We start from the raw sequence: 21,292 nt of genomic DNA, 5'->3' as shown, positions 1-21,292 counted from the left end.
GTTTCACTGCCGCCGCATTAAAATACTCGGAAGTCCCCTTTATCTCAATTGAATCTCTTAGCCGGGCCCGCTCTTTTAACGTTGTTTCTGCTGAAGGACCAATTACGAAAAGTATTTACAGACCCCCTTCTCGCCGTTTAGTAATTTCGCCTTAGAGTTTACAGGAGGCCCCACAAAGACGCAGAAAAACGTCCCTGGTTCATAAAGGAAATTGAATAAACCGACGGGCATCCGAATGGCACAAGCAGTCGCAGACAGACAGTCAGTACGATGGCGCGAGCGCAAAGAGAGAGATTACGCTATCGAAACAGGCGTAGGAGCCCGCTCTTTGTGATTCGATTGAGAGCGTAGGAGTAGCCCCGTCCCGGCACTCAGGGACGGCGGCAGAAACGAATTACGGCGACAGCAGTGTGAGGGTTGGGAGGGGGGGGAAGGAGGAACGTGGGCGGCGACTGAGACAAAAGCGTGCCGTAACGAGCTGCCTGCCGTCTGGGTGGCAGGATGTGGAGGTGGGAAGGAAGGGTGGTGTACCAGCCTGTAGGGCGGAGAGGGGGTGGGAGGGGGAGGTTACGCTTTTTGTTTAGTGCCTGGCACGGCCTGCAGGACATTGAACCTCTGCCATTACAGCATCGGGTTTCGCGAGGCCCAGAAGTCATCTTTCACACCAGATTCCAACCAGACACCTCCACTGGCAGAATGGATTCGCAGTGGTGGGTGTGATTTGCGCAGAGTGCTTCTCAAGTGGTGCGGTCGTTGACTACCAGGTTTCTACAGGCTGTAACATGAGTGATAGATAAGGATGTTAATGATATTTAATAACTGATAGCTAAAACTGACAAGGATGAAACCAAACGATAACAGAAACAGATACGTTCCAGTAAACATGCGTCCACAACCGAGCCGTTTGCGAGAAAACTGCAAATTTGTGGCTGGCAGTCGCCGCTGACATCAGAATAAAACATAGTTCTAATGAATACGAATGTATCAGAAATGTGAACTCTTCTGTTAAATCACAACCTTCTTTCACCAATTTCCTACATTCATAAGGAATTCAATATTGTTTCAGCACGTTACATGTTATCATTTTAGGGATACCAGTACCTGGTGCTTAACGTGCCTTCTTCGCATTTGGATGTAATACTATATATATCTGACCAAGCGAGGTGGCGCAGTGGTTAGGCACTGGACTCGCATTCGGGAGGACGACGGTTCAATCCCGCTTCCGGTCATCCTGATTTAGGTTTTCCGTGATTTCCCTAAACCACTCCAGGCAAATGCCGGGATGGTTCCTCTGAAAGGGCACGGCTGACTTCCTTCCCCATCCTTCCCTCCACCGATGAGACCGATGACCACGCTGTCTGGTCTCCTTCCCCAAACAACCAACCAACTATATATTGCTTTAATTACGGTTTCCTCTTCGTTTTGGGAAAATCGTTTAGTGACTCGCAAATATTATGGAAGAAACAGCATTAAAAATAGCAAGTTTCTAGTTTATAGCCGCCGGTGTGGCCGAGCGGTTCTAGGCGCTTCAATCTGGAACCGCGCGACCGCTACGGTCGCAGGTTCGATTCCTGCCTCGGGTATGGATGTGTGTGATGTCCTTAGGTTAGTTAGGTTTAAGTAGTTCTAAGGTATAGGGGACTGATGACCACAGATGTTATGTCCCATAGTGCTCAGAGCCATTTCAACCATTTTGGATGTAATACTTCACTGCATCAGCAGTGGGCTACAAATTCCTGTAAACACCCTCTGGCCATCACGAAAATCCTGTCAAGACTGTGCACTCTTCTGTCCCAAATTTTCGATCGTATCAAAAAGCGTGCTGTACACTTCACATCTGAGTCGACGCCACACAGAGGATGGAGATTATGTGGTCTTGATGGCCAAGGCACAGTATACTCTTGCCTCAATCCATTTTAGGCCTCATAGCGGCCTTAGACATCGCCTCAAGACAGCAGCAATACGTACCGTTGCACCATGATGCATACACCACATTCTCCAACAAGATATCATGGGTGCTATTTGAGCCAGTTAGAAGGGGTCTGAACCGAAATCTTCACACGTAATCACATGTTGGAATTTACACTGAGGTCACAAAAGTCATGCGACACATGTAATGTCGTGTCGGACTTCCTTTTGCCAGGCATAGTGCAGCAACTCGACATCCCATGGACTCAACAACCTGTTGGATGACCACTGCAGAAATACTGAGCCACGCCGCCTCTATAGTCGTCCATAGCTGCGAAATTGTTGCTGGTGCAAGACTGTGTGCACGAACTTTAGAGAACGTCCCATTAATGCGCGATAGGGTTGATGTCGGGCGGTCTGGGTGGCCAAATCATTCGCTGGAACTGTCCAGAATGTTCTTCAAACCAGTCGCGAACAGTTGTGGGCCAGGGACATTGCGAATTGTTTTTAGGGAACATGAAGTTCATGAACAGCTGAAAATGGTCTACAAGTCATCGAACGTAACCAGTTGCCGACAGTGGTTGGTTCAGATGGACCAGAGGACCCAGTCTATTCCATGTAAACACAGCGCACACGATTACGGAGCCACTACCAGCTTGCACAGTGCCTTGCTCACAACTTGGCTCCACGGCTTTGTAGGGCCTGTGCCATGCTCCAAACCTACCATCAGCTCTTTCCAACTGAAGTTGGGACTCGTCTGGGCAGGTCACCGTTTTCCGATCGTCCAGGATCCAACCGACCCTACCCAAACCCAAGAGAGGATCTATAGGCGATGTCGTGCTGTTAGCAAAGGCACTCGCGTCGGTCGTCTGCTTCCATAGCTCATTAACGCCAAATTTCTTCGCACTGTCTTAACGAGTAAGTTCATCGTGCATCCCATTTTGATATCTGCGATTATTTCACGCAGTGTTGGATGTTTGTTAGCACTGGAAACTCTACGCAAACGCCGTTGCTCTCGGACGTTAAGTGAAAGCCGCCGGCGTCTGCATTGTCCGTCGTGAGGAGTAATGCGTTAAATTCGGTGTTCTCGGCAAAGTCTTGACACTGTGTATCTCGGAATATTGAATTTCCTAGCGATTTCCAAAACACAATGTCCTATATGTCTCCGCGTTCAAAGTCTTTTAATTCCCGTCGTGCGACCATAATCACGTCGGAAGCCTTTTCGCATGAATCACCTAAATAGATACGACAGCCCCGCCAATACACTGCCCTTGTATATCATGTGTAAGCGATACTAAATCCACCTGTATTTGTATCTATCGCTAATCCAATACTTTTGTCACCTATGTGTATCTTGGAAGCGGCTCGCTCACGGACAGACATTTTAGGTTATATAATCGTACAATTTCGCGCTTTTCATTTCTCGCTAGTAATTATGATATGTATTGTATTTACGATACATTGGTAAGTGATCTTACAACTTCCTCCCGTTTTGACAGAAAATGAAATAATATTGAACAGAAAGCACTTCATGGTGTGCTGTAAAATGTTATTTGTACACCGTATTTAAATGTAAGTCACTTTTCTTCATTCTTTCAGCAATGATGATGGATGAAAGGTTACCTTCAATCTGACGTAATTATACAGGATTTAAACGATAACCATTTGCAACACTACACAGAGGTTTAGGTGATCTCGAGGCGGACAGACTGATGCAGGACTTGAAATTGATTCACATACTGTGAATTGTACTAGCGTCAGATACTTGTGACAAATGACAATTTGGAGCAGGGCAGAACTCGAACCAGGATTTCTCGTTTGTGACGAGCTGTCGCCTTAACCATTTCGACGGTCCGAGCACGGCCCCAGTGCCTTTCCAAACCTCGTAAGCTAAGCAATCACAATCCAAATGCTCGCACATTCATCATTATAGCCCTACTAAGAGTGATTATATCATGAATGGGTGCAGTGTCAGTGTTTATGCAGTACCTGGATTTATTAAAATACAATGTTCTTTCGACATGCATGAATATCTGAAAGACGTTGTGTTGTAATGAATGCAGTTACTGCATAAACACAGACATTGTAGGCCGGCCGGAGTGGCCGAGCGGTTCTAGGCGCATCAGTCTGGAACCGCGCGTCCGCTACGGTCGCAGGTTCGAATCCTGCCTCTGGCATGGACGTGTGTGATGTCCTTAGGTTAGTTAGGTTTAAGTAGTTCTAAGTTCTAGGGGACTGATGACCTCCGATGTTAAGTCGCATAGTGCTCAGAGCCATTTCAACCATTTTTGAAACACAGACATTGTAGCCATTAATGCACGCATGTCTGAAGGACATGCTGTAATAAATGCATTTACTGCAGAAACACGGACATTGTTGCCATTGAATGATGTAGGTCACTTGTGGTCTATCAAGCCGGGAACGAGCAACAAATTGGGCTACAAAATTGACCTAAGCTACACAGCATGCGCCCCGTGCGATATTTTGGGTAAAATCGTCCTTGAACCTTATAGAAGCCTTGTTCTCGCACTTGCAAAACGTAAAACAGACGATTGTGTAGATTTTGCTAGAAAATATTGAATTTCAGCAGCAAAAATTTGACAGTTAAATGTCTTATTTGTCTGGCCTTCTTACTACGAAGCCACTGTGCTTGCAGTGGCTAAGTTTAAATCGAGTTATAAACGCAGTTACGTTTTGCTTAGACTTTAGGAAAGGTTTTCCTTTTATTCCCTTCCCGACAAATACTAAAACCATACTGTTAACGCTAATGTCCTGTAACTCAGGTGGCTTTTGTAAGCCAATTTGATGCTGTTTTCCGGCTTGATAGATCGCAAGTGTCCTATATGAAACTGTTCGTCTCTACTTCAAATGGTTCAAATGTGTCTAAACACTATGGGACTTAACATCTCAGGTCATCAGTCCCCTAGAACTTAGAACTACTGAAACCTAAGTAAGCTAAGGACATCACACACATCCATGCCCGAGACAAGATTCAAAAATGTTCAAATGTGTGTGAAACCTTATGGGACTTAACTGCTAAGGTCATCAGTCCCTAAGCTTACACGCTACTTAACCTAATGTAGCCTAAGGACAAACACACACATCAATGCCCGAGGGAGGACTCGAGCCTCCGCCAGGACCAGCTGTACAGACCATGACTGAAGTGCCTCAGACCGCTCGGCTAATTCCGCGTGGTGAGGCAGGATTCGACCGTAGCAGCAGTGCGTTTGGTGACTGAAGCACCTAGAACCACTCGGTCACAGCGGCCGGCCGTCTCTACTTGCAGTACACCACTGTGGTACGATGTAAACAGTTATGGTTTATATCCTGTACATGCCCCATCATTTATATCCTGCTTATGCCCCATCATACACACACACACACACACACACACACACACACACACAGCAATGAGGGAAAGAGAGAGAGAGAGAGAGAGAGAGAGAGAGAGAGAGACAGGCGGAAAGGTACAGGCAGACAGATAGAGAGAGAGAGAGAGAGAGAGAGAACGATTGTAGTGGAGAGGGGGGGATGGGTGGGGGGAGTTGCAGCTAAAGATAGATCCGCGCTAGATGGAAAACTGAATTGTGACTGGCAGTTTAACACTGGTTGTCTGTCTGATGTACCTCTGCAAGAATGCACGCTAGCATTCTGCAGTGCGATAACCGTAAGAGTGACAATCTTCTTACGGTCCTACAGTTACTACACTAGGAGATGGAGTATGTTAATAGGATGTACTGAAAGTGTACGTCACATCTATGACAGTGCTAAACTGACTGAATATGAAGCCGTAGGTTCGTCGACTCGATAGCAAATAAATTAAAACAATAAATACAGGCGAGTGATGGAAAACATAAGAGAAGGAGCTTTTACTCTGCCCAACAAAATAGATGGCACTTCCTGTCTCAAATACCCACAGCTGTGAAAGTAATAAATTTAAAATGTTGCCTCTCGCGGCCATGTCCACAGTGAGACAACCAATGTCGTTACCGGCACCGTGTGTGTCAGAAGCACTTGACACTGCGACACACTGGAGGAGTTTTTTTTCTGTTTGAGCCGAATCCTCCCCTGAGACGCCGCCACGCAAGTTGCCTCTTCTGCCCCAGCCTTCTGTCCCCAGGGATCGCCCCGGAGCAGTCTCCCGTCCGGACACGCGCTCTAAGTTGCGGGCCGTCAGTCGTGGCCTCTTGCTACTGCTGCTCTCCCCCAGGGCGAAAGCTGGCCCCGTCTTGCGCAAGAACGCGTCCAGGCTGTCGGCATTTGCCTCTGTCGTTCCATTAACCGTCCTCTTCTGGGCCCAGCACGGCCTCCATCCGTCGCAGATAACATAGGAGGCCTTGCGAGATGCTACAAGTTTGTGTACAGTTTACTCAGCAGCTCAATAGTTGGTGTTTCACAAGCTTCATAGAAATGTAGTAACAATTGGACGAGTGGCTGCAGAAGAAAGGAGTGCATGTAAAGCAAGAAGTTAGAAAACATGACGTTGATTAAAATACCGATGTTTAAGACGTAGTAAATGAATTTGCAGTCACAATTCCTGACATCCCAGCTAACACAGTACCTAATATGAAAAGTAGGGGGTAAATGATTAAAATTAAATTCTGGTGTTATACTTGGGGAGTTCCGTTTAACTACACGTCACAATAAAATTTGCATAGGAGTGGAATTCATCACTTAGGACTCTAAAAGATAAGCCAACAACCCAGGTAGAAAAATGACTGAAATTAATGTAAACTGTTTAGTTGTTGCAAAATACGTTTGCAATATTTCTGATACGTCTAACAGAAGAAATAATACTTTTTCAAAAAGGGACTATAGTATTTGTTTAAGAATTTGGGTCTAATGAAATACAAATGAGGATGTATAGAAAGTATACCTAACTACGTGCAAACAACAGTTATCGATAAAGTAGGACAAGTTAGAATGTTTTGGTAAAATCATGCAAGAAAATGGAAAAGAAGAATCTCAGACAGAAAAAAATTGCCAGAAAAATGGAAAGACCGTGCAGTTTAGCTCAGAAGTGTACCACGTCACTACAAAATATCGTACTGTAATAAAGGTTTATCTACAAATCAAAAACTTAAGCTACTACACTATCGTGGTCACACAAGGATACGTAGATGTGTGAAATATTCAGAAAATGATTTGTTAAACTGAATCGGCTAGACTCGCCATAAAGAATAGCTGTAAGAGAAGTAAAAGGCGTAACATAGACAGAAAATGGATGGAATTGGGGAAGGTATGTGGAAATTTACCGAAACTCGCAGAGAATGTTCCTTGCAAAGTCACAACCCGAAGACGACCTCTTTTCAAACTGGAAAATGAGTTCAGGTCGATTCGCGAACTATTACTATAGTTTTTCTCGGAAAAATAGATCAATATGTGTTTGTGAAGCTGAAATAAGCAACAAACTGAAAAGAAACTCGTAGTTGGCAGAAAGAAATTCTCGTAGGAATAAAGAACTACTTTCAGATCCAAACTACCACAGACAAATGTTTAAAAGTAACGCTGTATTGACAGAATAAAGATATCACTAATATGGAAACAAAGATAAATTAAGAGAAAACTAAAGAAAAATACATCAGACAACATAACAAATACATAGACCGACTATGAGAGAGAAAAATGAATCGCAGGAATTTCTGTTTCACAGAGGAAGACCGCACTGCAGTTCCTTCTCTAAATCCTCGCACCAACGAAAAAATGGCTGACATTGAAATAAGTGTCCAAGGAATAGAAAAGCAACTGGAATCACTCAACAGAGGAAAGTCCACTGGACCTGACGGGATACCAATTCGATTCTACACAGAGTACGCGAAAGAACTTGCCCCCCTTCTAACAGCCGTGTACCGCAAGTCTCTAGAGGAACAGAAGGTTCCAAATGATTGGAAAAGAGCACAGGTAGTCCCAGTCTTCAAGAAGGGTCGTCGAGCGGATGCGCAGAGCTGTAGACCTATCTCTCTGACGTCGATCTGTTGTAGAATTTTAGAACATGTCTTTTGCTCGAGTATCATGTCGTTTTTGGAAACTCAGAATCTACTATGTAGGAATCAACATGGATTCCGGAAACAGCGATCGTGTGAAACCCAACTCGCTTTATTTGTTCATGAAACCCAGAAAATATTAGATACAGGCTCCCAGGTAGATGCCATTTTCCTTGACTTCCGGAAGGCGTTCGATACAGTTCCGCACTGTCGCCTGATAAACAAAGTAAGAGCCTACGGAATATCAGACCAGCTGTGTGGCTGGATTGAAGAGTTTTTAGCAAACAGAACACAGCATGTTGTTCTCAATGGAGAGACATCTACAGACGTTAAAGTAACCTCTGGCGTGCCGCAGGGGAGTGTTGTGGGACCATTGCTTTTCACAATATATATAAATGACCTAGTAGATAGTGTCGGAAGTTCCATGCGGCTTTTCGCGGATGATGCTGTAGTATACAGAGAAGTTGCAGCATTAGAAAATTGTAGCGAAATGCAGGAAGATCTGCAGCGGATAGGCACTTGGTGCAGGGAGTGGCAACTGACCCTTAACATAGACAAATGTAATGTATTGCGAATACATAGAAAGAAGGATCATTTATTGTATGATTATATGATAGCGGAACAAACACTGGTAGCAGTTACTTCTGTAAAATATCTGGGAGTATGCGTGCGGAACGATTTGAAGTGGAATGATCATATAAAATTAAGTGTTGGTAAGGCGGGTACCAGGTTGAGATTCATTGGGAGAGTCCTTAGAAAATGTAGTCCATCAACAAAGGAGGTGGCTTACAAAACACTCGTTCGACCTATACTTGAGTATTGCTCATCAGTGTGGGATCCGCACCAGATCGGGTTGACGGAGGAGATAGAGAAGATCCAAAGAAGAGCGGCGCGTTTCGTCACAGGGTTATTTGGTAACCGTGATAGCGTTACGGAGATGTTTAACAAACTCAAGTGGCAGACTCTGCAAGAGAGGCGCTCTGCATCGCGGTGTAGCTTGCTCGCCAGGTTTCGAGAGGGTGCGTTTCTGGATGAGGTATCGAATATATTGCTTCCCCCTACTTATACCTCCCGAGGAGATCACGAATGTAAAATTAGAGAGATTAGAGCGCGCACAGAGGCTTTCAGACAGTCGTTCTTCCCGCGAACCATACGCGATTGGAACAGGAAAGGGAGATAATGACAGTGGCAAGTAAAGTGCCCTCCGCCACACACCGTTGGGTGGCTTGCGGAGTATAAATGTAGATGTAGATGTAGATGTCCTTATTTCAAAGCTAGAGGGCGAGGATAAACATTTTTCACAAAACGGCCACATAACATTGCTTCAGCACAAAGTTTCGTTTCCTGAAATACATACGCAGTTTGTGGTGTTTCCGTTCGATGCTTATTTCGTTAGATGTTTGGCCCTGTCACTATCAATGGACCACCCTGTATATCTTCTTTCACAGAAATGGAGCTGTTAATGATTCACATTTCTGTTTTACAGCCTATTAAAGAAATGCCAAAAAATGTATTACGTTAACTATCTTAGAAGAAGCAAAAAGTATCCATTAATTTAGACCTGCAAAGACGTAACAAACACACTTCATACTTCGTGGTATTTTATTCACATATGGAAAAAGTTCCATTTTTTATAAAAAAAAACAGTACCAATGTTCCACTGTTCCACATTTTTGATGTGTTGAGATATTCTTGTACACAACCTAAACGTAGTTTCACTCCTAGATGAAACGTTTAGTACGAGAATTACTTGCTACAGAATATATCGTTCTGGAATAAGCACTAGGACGATCTTATAGGTATTGTGAATTACTTGATCACTTCATACTCCACGTTCAGAGGGTCGCTAAAATTAAGGAAATTCTAAAAACACAACACACTCGAAGCCTACTATCGCATAGGATATCAGTCAGAATTCAAAACAGCTTGCAGGCCACTCAGAATGGATCAATACCGGTTCTGTATGGTTTTCAAGGGAATGTTATACCATTCTTCGTACAAAATAGTGGCAAGTTGAGGTAACGCTGGTGGAGGTGGATAGCGATCACGAATCCTTCTCTCCAAGGTAGATCACCATGGCGTTATAATACTGAGATCTGCTGATTCCGGTGGCAAGGAAAGATGTGACGTTTCATCCCCGTGCTCACAAAACCAGTCCTGGACGGTAAGAGATGTGCGAACAGCGGCCCTGTCGTCTTGGAACACAGCACCACCATTGGAGAACAAGAAATTGTACCATGGGATGGACCTGATCATCCAAAATGATCATCTAATCCTCCGCAATAATGTCACTTTATCGATAACCATGGGGTTCATGGATTGGCACGATATGGTTGCCCAAATCATCACCCAACACCAGCCAAATTTCACTCTACGGACATAAAGTCAGCCATCATTGGAGACAATGTGAAACAAGATTCACCCGACCAAATGACATTCTTCCATTGCTCGATAGTCCAGCTTTATGACTCCTGTGCCATGTTTTACTATTACCAGCATTTGCATCACTAATGAGTAGTTTTGTAATTACAGCTCGTCCTGTAGTTCCCTGGGTAAAGAACTCCCGTACTGCTGTTTTAGTGCTGGCACAGATCGCGAATGCTACATTCAGTTCTGGAGTGACCTTTGCTGCTGTCGTCCTCTTATTTTTCATCTCAGTCCTTTTCAGTGACCGTCCGTCACGATCATTCAACACACAATTTAATCTGCGTTGTGACTTAGCGGATGATGTACTTCCGCTTTTCCTGAATGCGGCATAAGTCCTCGAAACGGTGCCTATTGAAACACCAAACACTTCTATTTTAGTTGAAAAAGCACCCACAATGATATGTGGTACTCTTTCGACAACGAGCGAGGTGGCGCAGTGGCTAACACACTGGACTCGCATTCGGGAGGACGGCGGTTCAATCCCGCGTCCGGCCACCCTGATTTAGGTTTTCCGTGATTTCCCTAAATCGCTCCAGGCAAATGCCGGAATGGTTCCTTTCAAGGGGCACGGCCGATTTACTTCCTCGTCCTTCCCAAATCCGACGAGACCTTTGACCTCGCTGTCTGGTCTCCTTCCCCAAAACAACCCAACCCAACTCTTTCGACGCATCGATATTAAGCACATAACCAGTTTGTAGTTGCCACACACTTCTTTATTACAAACATATTGCTCTTATCAAATTAATAGTAGCAACGATTATAGAAAGCGGTTGCCTTATATAACCACATATTTTCCACAATTGTCTCATCCAAATTTCATTAATTAAAACAATGGTCATAAAAGCATCATTAATCAAATAAGACTGAGTGAACCAAATCACACAAACTTCATGATTTAGATAGAACTGTTTTTCACATGACTCACCTCAAACTTCTGACTACTTCCAACAGCTAAAGAATGCATTAAGTCCAACAAAGTCAAATCTTTCAAAATTTGACTAAGCAATTTTCATTAAATAAAACAATATTCATAAACTCATTATTAATAAAATATAATTATCATAATTAAACCTCACAAGCTTCATAAATTACATTGAAACTGTTTTTCATACAATTCACATCAAAACTCTAAAGCTACTTCCACAATTAAGGTGGTGCATTAAGTCGAATTCAAATCTTTCAAAAATTTGCATAGCCAACTTTCATTAATTCAAACAATATTTATAAAACCACAATTAATCAAATCTCAAACATGCTTCAACTAACGTAGTAACTGGTTTTCATGTAACTCAGGACCCGGCTAAGAACATTAATCCACATAAGACCGATAAGCTCAGATCTTTCCACAACTACTCTTAAAATATCTGACGAATTAACAGGATTGTAATACATTCAATATACTAATAACATAAGAAATCGTCTTAACATGGGACCGCCTCAACTTTACGATAAGTTGGTGACGGACGCGAGCAAACCGAAACGTTCTAACAGATACAGGAGATGCACGGACCAGAAGGTGAAATAAAAATATACTCAACTTTGATCTACAAGTAAGCTTGCAGAAAACCACAACGCTCCACCGGCAAGATTGAATTACGACACGTTAACAACGTAACCATAGACACCGATCCAGGTCCTTAATTTTCACTCTTCCACCGTGATACCCCGATCGGAGATTGCTCGCCTCGACCACCGCCAATTATCAGAAACATAAACACGTCAGCGGCAGACAACATTCTGACGCAACAGATACACAAGGATATTAACCCAACCAGTTATCAATAAACCTTTAAATGTACGCGGCACAAATGAACCTTAAGCAGACTTTGCATACGTGACAGTGGGTCTTAACATCTGATTAGACTACCTCTATAACAACAAACAAAATAAAAAAAGAATTAGGGAAAATATTTCGGCCCCCTTCTGAACGCCAGGCGCAAACTTACCCACTACTTGGTGTGAATTAAACACGGCTTGATGTCTATTGGTTGTGCGTCGCTAGCGCTCCCTTAAATACCGTCAACGTATCAGGCAGCAAGATCGAAGGTAACTGAAACAGGCAGCATAGTTTTCAGTGCACAGGGGTATTCAGTCATCATGAACAGAACCCACTGATGAGCACTTAGACGACTCCAGTTCGTTGACTTTGAATCACATGCAAGAGACACAAAAGAAATCTGTCCTTCACATATCCCAGAAATCCCAATCACCGTCGACAGCGGATCTGCATTACAACGGCTGAAGACGCCGCAGCAGCGGCCCACTCTCCTTCGTCGAACCGACTCGGCCACTCGCCACGCTGCATACAGGCACAACTCCACACGTGACTGTCGCTGCCACAGCTGATACCCGACTGAAGACCCGGAGAGCGCGCGCGCCGCATTTAAACAGCCATCCGCCAAAGATACGAAGCCAAGCAGGCATCGGAAATCGACTCAGACGATCGTGATGAGAATCGATGGAGACTGGCGCCAGCAGCGCACCAGCTCACACCATAAACGAGCAACACCAATTTGCCCACGTTAAAATTCACTTAGCTCTGGCATATTGCACACACAACTATACAGAACAGTGATCTAACTACGTCCAACACTTTTAACGTAATGAAGACATTGCACAGGTGCCATTTGTGGTCAAATACAACAGCGCATACTGCAGAATTGACTAGTATCTCGATTTACTTTATATTCAAGAAGGCACTTTTCGAGGTATTACTGTTTTATAATGTCAGTAAAATATGAAAGAGAAACCTGTTTCTTGCCCGTGATGGCAGTACTACTTACTGATTACTAAGAAATATTCTTTCAATTTAAATCGCCACCAGCTATGTAAATATTGTTAATTCGTCAACCCTAACTCTTATATTCACTGCATTGTATAAAACGAGAAGTATGCAATATTTACAGTAATAGCAATAAACTAGAGATTATTTTTATTTTTATTCCTGTAAGAACAAATACAGCAGCTCTATTTCCAGTGAAACACTTATCTAAGTTAGTCTAAAATGTGACGTAGCAACACATTGAAACCAATTCTTACCTGCAATGGACACACTAACGATGTATTACCAGTGCTACTTTAGATCCATTCCATGCTTATCTCATGATTCTTCTACGTACTTCTTCGAAAGACGATCCTGAACTGCTCAGAGGCTTGTTACAGAGATAAACACATACACCGTGAGTGAGTGGATACAGTGAAACGAATCAGTGACTATCAAAATCGTTACTGCCACTTTGATCATTATCATGTCTATCAGAATGTGGAAAATATAGCCGCTACATTCTAGAGGTCACGGCAGGCTGCAAATCGATGTTATTGGTCAAACTTAGTCACAATGTTATTACTGTTTGTACACTTTTTAGTTTAACTTACACAGTCCTGTGTTGTATTCGCACATCAGGAGTACTTTGACATTTATTAATACCAGTGTACGCTTCTGTAAAACTTTGATACTGCCGCCCAGCGACAACCTGAGCTTGTAAACAAATACAGCACACAGATTACTCCCGTTTGAAAGAAATTCTACTTTCCTTATGAAATTGTGTAACATAGAGGTTAAAGACGTATAAAAGTGTTATTATTTAGAGCCTTGTGTGATCTTCGTATTAACGCCTTCATTTAAAAATTGAATGTAGTTTAGGGAATGAAAAGGTAAGTATAAACTGTGCTGATGATAAAACCACAAACTGGAGCACTTGCAACAAACTACCAGAAACAAATTTAAGACTGAACTCCTCGTTAGCACTTAGTGAGCCTGAAAGAATTTGAGGAATTATCCCGGCAGTCGCCTGTTACGGAAGAAGGATATCACGGAAAACGTGATTGTTTGAGCGTGTCTTTATTTGTTGGCGTGCGCCCGTGCTTGCGGGTTCGTGCGTGTGCGTGTGTGTGTGTGTGTGTGTGTGTGTGTGTGTGTGTGTGTGTGTGTTAACGTGTCCGTATGAGTACGCGCGTTTGCGAGTGAATGAGAGAGAGAGAGAGAGAGAGAGAGAGAGAGAGAGAGAGAGAAAGAGAGAGAGTGTGAGAGAGAGAGAGAATGAAACTTGCCACAGAGACATGAGTGAGGATAACAAGACAGGGCGGCACGCAGACAGACCGAGAGACTCATAGAGACATACTGAGAAACAGGACAGTGGTAGAACGGGGCTACTTCTTTATTTGTTCAGCTGTAAATGATTCTAATGGCCCTGAGCACTATGGGACTTAACATGTGAGGTCATCAGTCACCTAGACTTAGAGCTACTTAAACCTAACTAACTTAAGGACATCACACACATCCATGCCAAAGGCAGGATTCGAACCAGCGACCGTAGCAGCAGCGCGGCTCTGGACTGAAACGCCTAGAACCGCTCGGCCACAGCGGCAGGCTTTTCAGCTGTACGCGGCCAACATGCAGCACAATAGTAATTGGGACTCCGTTTCTCTGTAGCTTATTTTTCAAACAATGAAGAGTGCCATATCACCGCAAATATAATGTACAAAACATGTTATTAGCTAAATAACCAGAAATTTCAGGATGAATCTCTGAAAAAGGATTACACTATACAATACTCTGTTGCTAGTCTAATCAGCAGCCGGCCGCGGTGGCCGTGCGGTTCTGGCGCTGCAGTCCGGAACCGCGGGACTGCTACGGTAGCAGGTTCGAATCCTGCCTCGGACATGAGTGTGTGTGATGTTCATAGGTTAGTTAGGTTTAAGTAGTTCTAAGTTCTAGGGGACTTATGACCTAAGATGTTGAGCCCCATAGTGCTCAGAGCCATTTGAACCATCTAATCAGCAGACAAAAAACCCACCAGTTTAAAGTTTACTTAATAATTATTTTACGAGATAATAACAAAATGAGAGAACTTGTCTTTTGCAAACAAAAATTCTGTTTTTACAGCCTTTGTTTCTGGCTCAGTATTTATCCCAACATACGAGAGGCGTTTAATAAACAATTTTTTTTTGTTTTCTTGCTAATTTCTGTTGAAATCGAGGAATTTGCTGTGGGACATCGCCGCGTTAGTTCCTCTAGTCTCTTGAAGTTCCGATTGACGGCGGCACTATACACACCCACCAAAATGGCGTCCGTAGCAGAGACCTGATATCGAGTTTCTTTTGAAGGAAACCCAGAACATCACAGACATTCATAGGCGCTTGCAGAGTGCCTACGGAGCCCTGGTAGTGAACAAAAGCACGGTGAGTCTTTAGGCGAGGCGTCTGTCATCACCGTAACGTGGTCGTGCAAACCTGTCCTATCTCCCGCGTGCCGGCCGTCGGCCCACAGCTGTGACTCCTGCAATATTAGAACGTGCGCACACACTAATTTTAGACTACCGACGGATCACAATCAAAGACCTTGCTGCTCAACTGAACGTTTCGGTAGGCCTGCGCACCCGAGAGAAGCTCACAGAGCTTCAGCAGACTGTTCTTCCTCATTCGCCCTACAGTCTGGACCTCGCACCTTCCCATTTTCATGTCTTTGGCGCAATGAAGGATGCACCTCACGGGAAGCAGTAAGTGAATGATGGCGAGGATTTGATGCAGAAAGACGTTGGCGCTGACGTCGACCAGCATGGTGGTGCCATGCGGGAATACGATCACAGTCAAACATATCGCTGCACAACTGCTCATCTCTATTGACAGCTCTGACATACTCGTACACCAGCTGGGGTACTCAAAGGTACGTGGCCGCCGGGTTCCTCGCTGCCTGACAAAAGACGATAAAGATCAACAAAGGACCATCTGGGCGGAGTTCCTTGCGTGTTACTAGTAGGGAAAATTTTGGTGGGAAGCGGAGCAGGCAACCAATTTTTATACCCCAAATTCCGTTTATTCCTAACAGTTTACCATTTCTCTTTAAAATTGTACAACAAATTTTTCTCAACAATCTTCAGCAATGTAAAGCAACAAAATGTCGTTCTGGTATATAGTGTGATGTGCAACACCCGGAATGGAACACGAAGCCCATACGATCACACAACCCTCCCCCTAACTCGGGTCATGAATGCAACTTGCACTTCAAGCGGTAATTGACGACATGTGTGACACCTAAGACTGAATTTAGGAAGTACGTAACATGTATACGATATCTCCAAATCTGTCGGTGATAATCTAGCAGTACATACACTCCTGGAAATTGAAATAAGAACACCGTGAATTCATTGTCCCAGGAAGGGGAAACTTTATTGACACATTCCTGGGGTCAGATACGTCTCATGATCACACTGACAGAACCACAGGCACATAGACACAGGCAACGGAGCATGCACAATGTCGGCACTAGTACAGTGTATATCCACCTTTCGCAGCAATGCAGGCTGCTATTCTCCCATGGAGACGATCGTAGAGATGCTGGACGTAGTCCTGTGGAACGGCTTGTCATGCCATTTCCACCTGGCGCCTCAGTTGGACCAGCGTTCGTGCTGGACGTGCAGACCGCGTGAGACGACGCTTCATCCAGTCCCAAACATGCTCAATGGGGGACAGATCCGGAGATCTTGCTGGCCAGGGTAGTTGACTTACACCTTCTAGAGCACGTTGGGTGGCACGGGATACATGCGGACGTGCATTGTCCTGTTGGAACAGCAAGTTCCCTTGCCGGTCTAGGAATGGTAGAACGATGGGTTCGATGACGGTTTGGATGTACCGTGCACTATTCAGTGTCCCCTCGACGATCACCAGTGGTGTACGGCCAGTGTAGGAGATCGCTCCCCACACCATGATGCCGGCTGTTGGCCCTGTGTGCCTCGGTCGTATGCAGTCCTGATTGTGGCGCTCACCTGCACGGCGCCAAACACGCATACGACCATCATTGGCACCAAGGCAGAAGCGACTCTCATCGCTGAAGACGACACGTCTCCATTCGTCCCTCCATTCACGCCTGTCGCGACACCACTGGAGGCGGGCTGCACGATGTTGGGGCGTGAGCGGAGGACGGCCTAACGGTGTGCGGGACCGTAGCCCAGCTTCATGGAGACGGTTGCAAATGGTCCTCGCCGATACCCCAGGAGCAACAGTGTCCCTAATTTGCTGGGAAGTGGCGGTGCGGTCCCCTACGGCACTGCGTAGGATCCTACGGTCTTGGCGTGCATCCGTGCGTCGCTGCGGTCCGGTCCCAGGTCGACGGGCACGTGCACCTTCCGCCGACCACTGGCGACAACATCGATGTACTGTGGAGACCTCACGCCCCACGTGTTGAGCAATTCGGCGGTACGTCCACCCGGCCTCCCGCATGCCCACTATACGCCCTCGCTCAAAGTCCGTCAACTGCACATACGGTTCACGTCCACGCTGTCGCGGCATGCTACCAGTGTTAAAGACTGCGATGGAGCTCCGTATGCCACGGCAAACTGGCTGACACTGACGGCGGCGGTGCACAAATGCTGCGCAGCTAGCGCCATTCGACGGCCAACACCGCGGTTCTTGGTGTGTCCGCTGTGCCGTGAGTGTGATCATTGCTTGTACAGCCCTCTCGCAGTGTCCGGAGCAAGTATGGTGGGTCTGACACACCGGTGTCAATGTGTTCTTTTTTCATTTCCAGGAGTGAATGAACTGCAGTCAACAAGGAGTGTTGTCGACCATAGCCGAATATTGGACAGTATGTCTAACAGCTCTCAAACTAATGTCAATATAAAAGAACTTACTCTTTTACCGTTGTTAAAGTATAGTGACTTTAACTGGAACACCGTTAATTGTAAGGATATCTAAATCCAAAATTTTATCTGCGAGACGATACAACAAACCAATTTCAGATTCTTATATTAATAGTTTGCTAGCCATTTATCGTCAAATTTCTGCAGTTTTGAAGGATTCAGTATTGCAATCGAGAGACAATTTGAACATATAACCTTAGACAGAACTTAGGAAACTACGCAACTACCACTCCGCCGTTAATGAATTTCACCGCTGAAGAAATGCGATCTTTTAGATGCAATGCTGCTGTAAGGTGTGTTATAAATCACACGGCAGTTAGCAACTGCCTTAACGGAATTCGTAAGTCGCGTAAGCAATTTAATTTATAATCCTGTAAGCAAGCAAAGGTGCAGTTACAGACAAACACTTCACTTTCTCCAATTTGCCTATTACGCTGTAATATAAAATTGTCTTTACAAGACGTGCAGGATCAGATTTACTTAACAGATATTGTTTACGCTTTGTGATACGTTCGCATTCAATGTAATGTACTTATCAGTATTATAAGTAGCAACTGACTCAAAGAACACGAGAGAAAAACTATAATATATCGATCAGATGATCTGTAAGCCTCCTGGCGACTGCAAAATTTCGGTCCCAGTTCATCACGCTCATGCTGCAGACGTGTGAGAAATTTCTTTTTTCTTTTTCTTGCTGGAAGCCAGGCGTACATGTCGTGAATGGGGGTAATTCGTGAAATGCCCAAGTTCGACTCACTTATTACACGTTACAAAGAATACACGCCTCCGTCCAGCGTGCAAACTGTGTTACTGGGTAATTATCTGTCTTGTATTCCCGCACGTGATATCAGTCACTCCCACGACGGTTTACAGATGTACACTGAGGTGGCAAAAGTCATCAAATAGCGATATGCACATATACAGACGGCAGTGATATCGTGTACACAAGGTATAAAAGATCACAACGTTGCTGGAGCTGTCATTTGTTCCCAGGTGATTGATGTGAAAAGGTTTCCGACGTGATTATGGCGGCACGACGGGAATTAACAAACTCTGAACGCGGAATGAATGCTGTAGTTAGACGCATAGGACATTACAGTTTGGAAATCGTTTGGGAGTTCAATATTCCGAGAACCGCATTGTCAAGAGTGGGCCGGGAATACTAAATTTCAGGCATTATCTATCACCACGGACAACGTAGTGACAGACGGCTTTCATTTAACAACCAAGAACAGCAAGGATTGCGTAGAGATGTTAGTGCTAACAGACAAGCAACGGTGTATGAAATAACAGCAGAAATCTACGTATGACGTACGACTAACATATCCGTTACGACAGTGCGACGAAATTTGACGTTATTTGGCTATGGCATCAGACGACCGACGCGAGTTCCCTTGCTAACATCACATCGTCTGCAGCGCCTCTCCTGGGCTCGTGATTACATCGGTTCGAACCTAGACAACTGCAAATCCGTGGCCTTGTCAGATGAGTCCCGCTTTCAGCTGCTAAGGGCTGACGATAGAGTTCGAGTGTGGTGCACACCCCTCGAAGCCATAGAGCCAAGTTGTCGACACGCTTTGTACAAGCTGGTGGTGGCTCCATAACGGTGTGGTTCGTGTGTACATGGAATGGACTGGGTCCTCTGGTCGAAATGAACCAATCAGTGACAAGTTATGTCCGGCTAGTTGAAGATAATTTGCGGCCATTAATGGCTCCAGGTTACCAAACAACGATAGAATTTTTATGGATGGCAATGCTTCATACCATCGGGACACAACTGTTTGGGATTGGTTTGAAGAACATTCTGGACAATTCGAGTGAATGATCTGACCAAAAAAATTGTTCAAATGGCTCTGAGCACTATGGGACTCAACATCTTACGTCATAAGTCCCCTATAACTTAGAACTACTTAAACCTAACTAACCTAAGGACATCACATATACCCATGCCCGAGGCAGGATTCGAATCTGCGACCGTAGCAGTCCCGCGGTTCCAGACTGCAGCGCCAGAACCGCTAGACCACCACGGCCGGCCTGATCTGACCACCCAGACGTCTTACATGGATCCTATCGAACACTTATGAGATGTCAGTTCGAGCACAAATCCTACACTGGCCACAGTTTCGCAATTATGGATGGCTATAGGGGCAGCATGGCTCAATATTCCTGCGGGAGACTTTCACCAACTTACTGAGTCCATGTCACATAGAGTTGCCACACTACTCAGGGCAGGAGGAGGTCCGACAAATTATTAGGAGGTATTCCATGACTTTTGTCGCTTAGCGTACAATTTTTACGTCGGACATAGAAATAATGTTGAAAAGAAAGCAACAAAAAATTAAATTCGCAGAAAAGAACAGTAGTCAGACAGAACAGTTCTATCACAGCCGAATAATAGTGTAGCTGCAAGACAGGAGCGGGTAAGACAACATGTAACACTACCAGCGAGGCCTTGTAATTCACTTTGACACCAGGAAGAAGATTGTCACTGCCATTGTCTGTCTGAAAGGGAAAAAGTACAAAAATGTTGTAAAGAAACTTTTAGCGACAGGTTTTCGTTCAATCTGAAACGGTCGTAACGAAAAGAAAAAAGAATAAAACAACAAAATTTGCAATTCAAGTCTACCAGGAAGTAATATCGTCTAGAACTGTAGCACTAGCCTAGCACCGATGTTGCATGTTAATATGTAATATGCTTCATACAATCGGCACATAAATGTGTGAACCGGGGTAAAGGTAACTGTCACATTATACTGTATTTTAAAAAGCTGTGAATTTCGGTGCTGGACATGTGTGATGCGATTTGCCCGTTTAGAGGGTACTGTAACTGGAGAAAAATACCTGAGGATGCTTTCTGATTACGATCTTTTTCATGAATGCCATGTAAGCTAAGGCAGGTTTTATTACCAGCAAGATAGCGCCATGCCACATTATCATAAGGATGAGCAAGCATTCCCTGATAAAAGTATGCTATCAGCCTAAGGCAACTGAGTCATGACTTTTGTACCTTACGATTTTTTTTTGTGACTCCTATTCTAAAATGTATCGAACTGAAGGTCAATTTGATTTCTGCGACCACCAACTGGAGCATTTGGTTAAAAAGTAAATCACACTTTTAGGTAATCACAGTAAAATTTCTGATACAGTTATCAATGTGTGCCCATTTGTTTTATGCAGCCCGCATTTGTATAGCAAATTCAGGGAATTTTCTTATTTTATATGCGAATATTAAGCGTATATTCGCATCCTGCAGACATACCCACATAAAATACAAGTACATATGTTGAAAATCCACAATCGCGACAAAGACGAGTCGCTAAACGAGGCAGTATACGA

The sequence above is a fragment of the Schistocerca cancellata genome, chromosome 2 (assembly GCF_023864275.1).
Source record: "Schistocerca cancellata isolate TAMUIC-IGC-003103 chromosome 2, iqSchCanc2.1, whole genome shotgun sequence".
In the NCBI taxonomy this organism is placed as follows: domain Eukaryota; kingdom Metazoa; phylum Arthropoda; class Insecta; order Orthoptera; family Acrididae; genus Schistocerca; species Schistocerca cancellata.
This window is presented reverse-complemented; position numbering follows the sequence as displayed.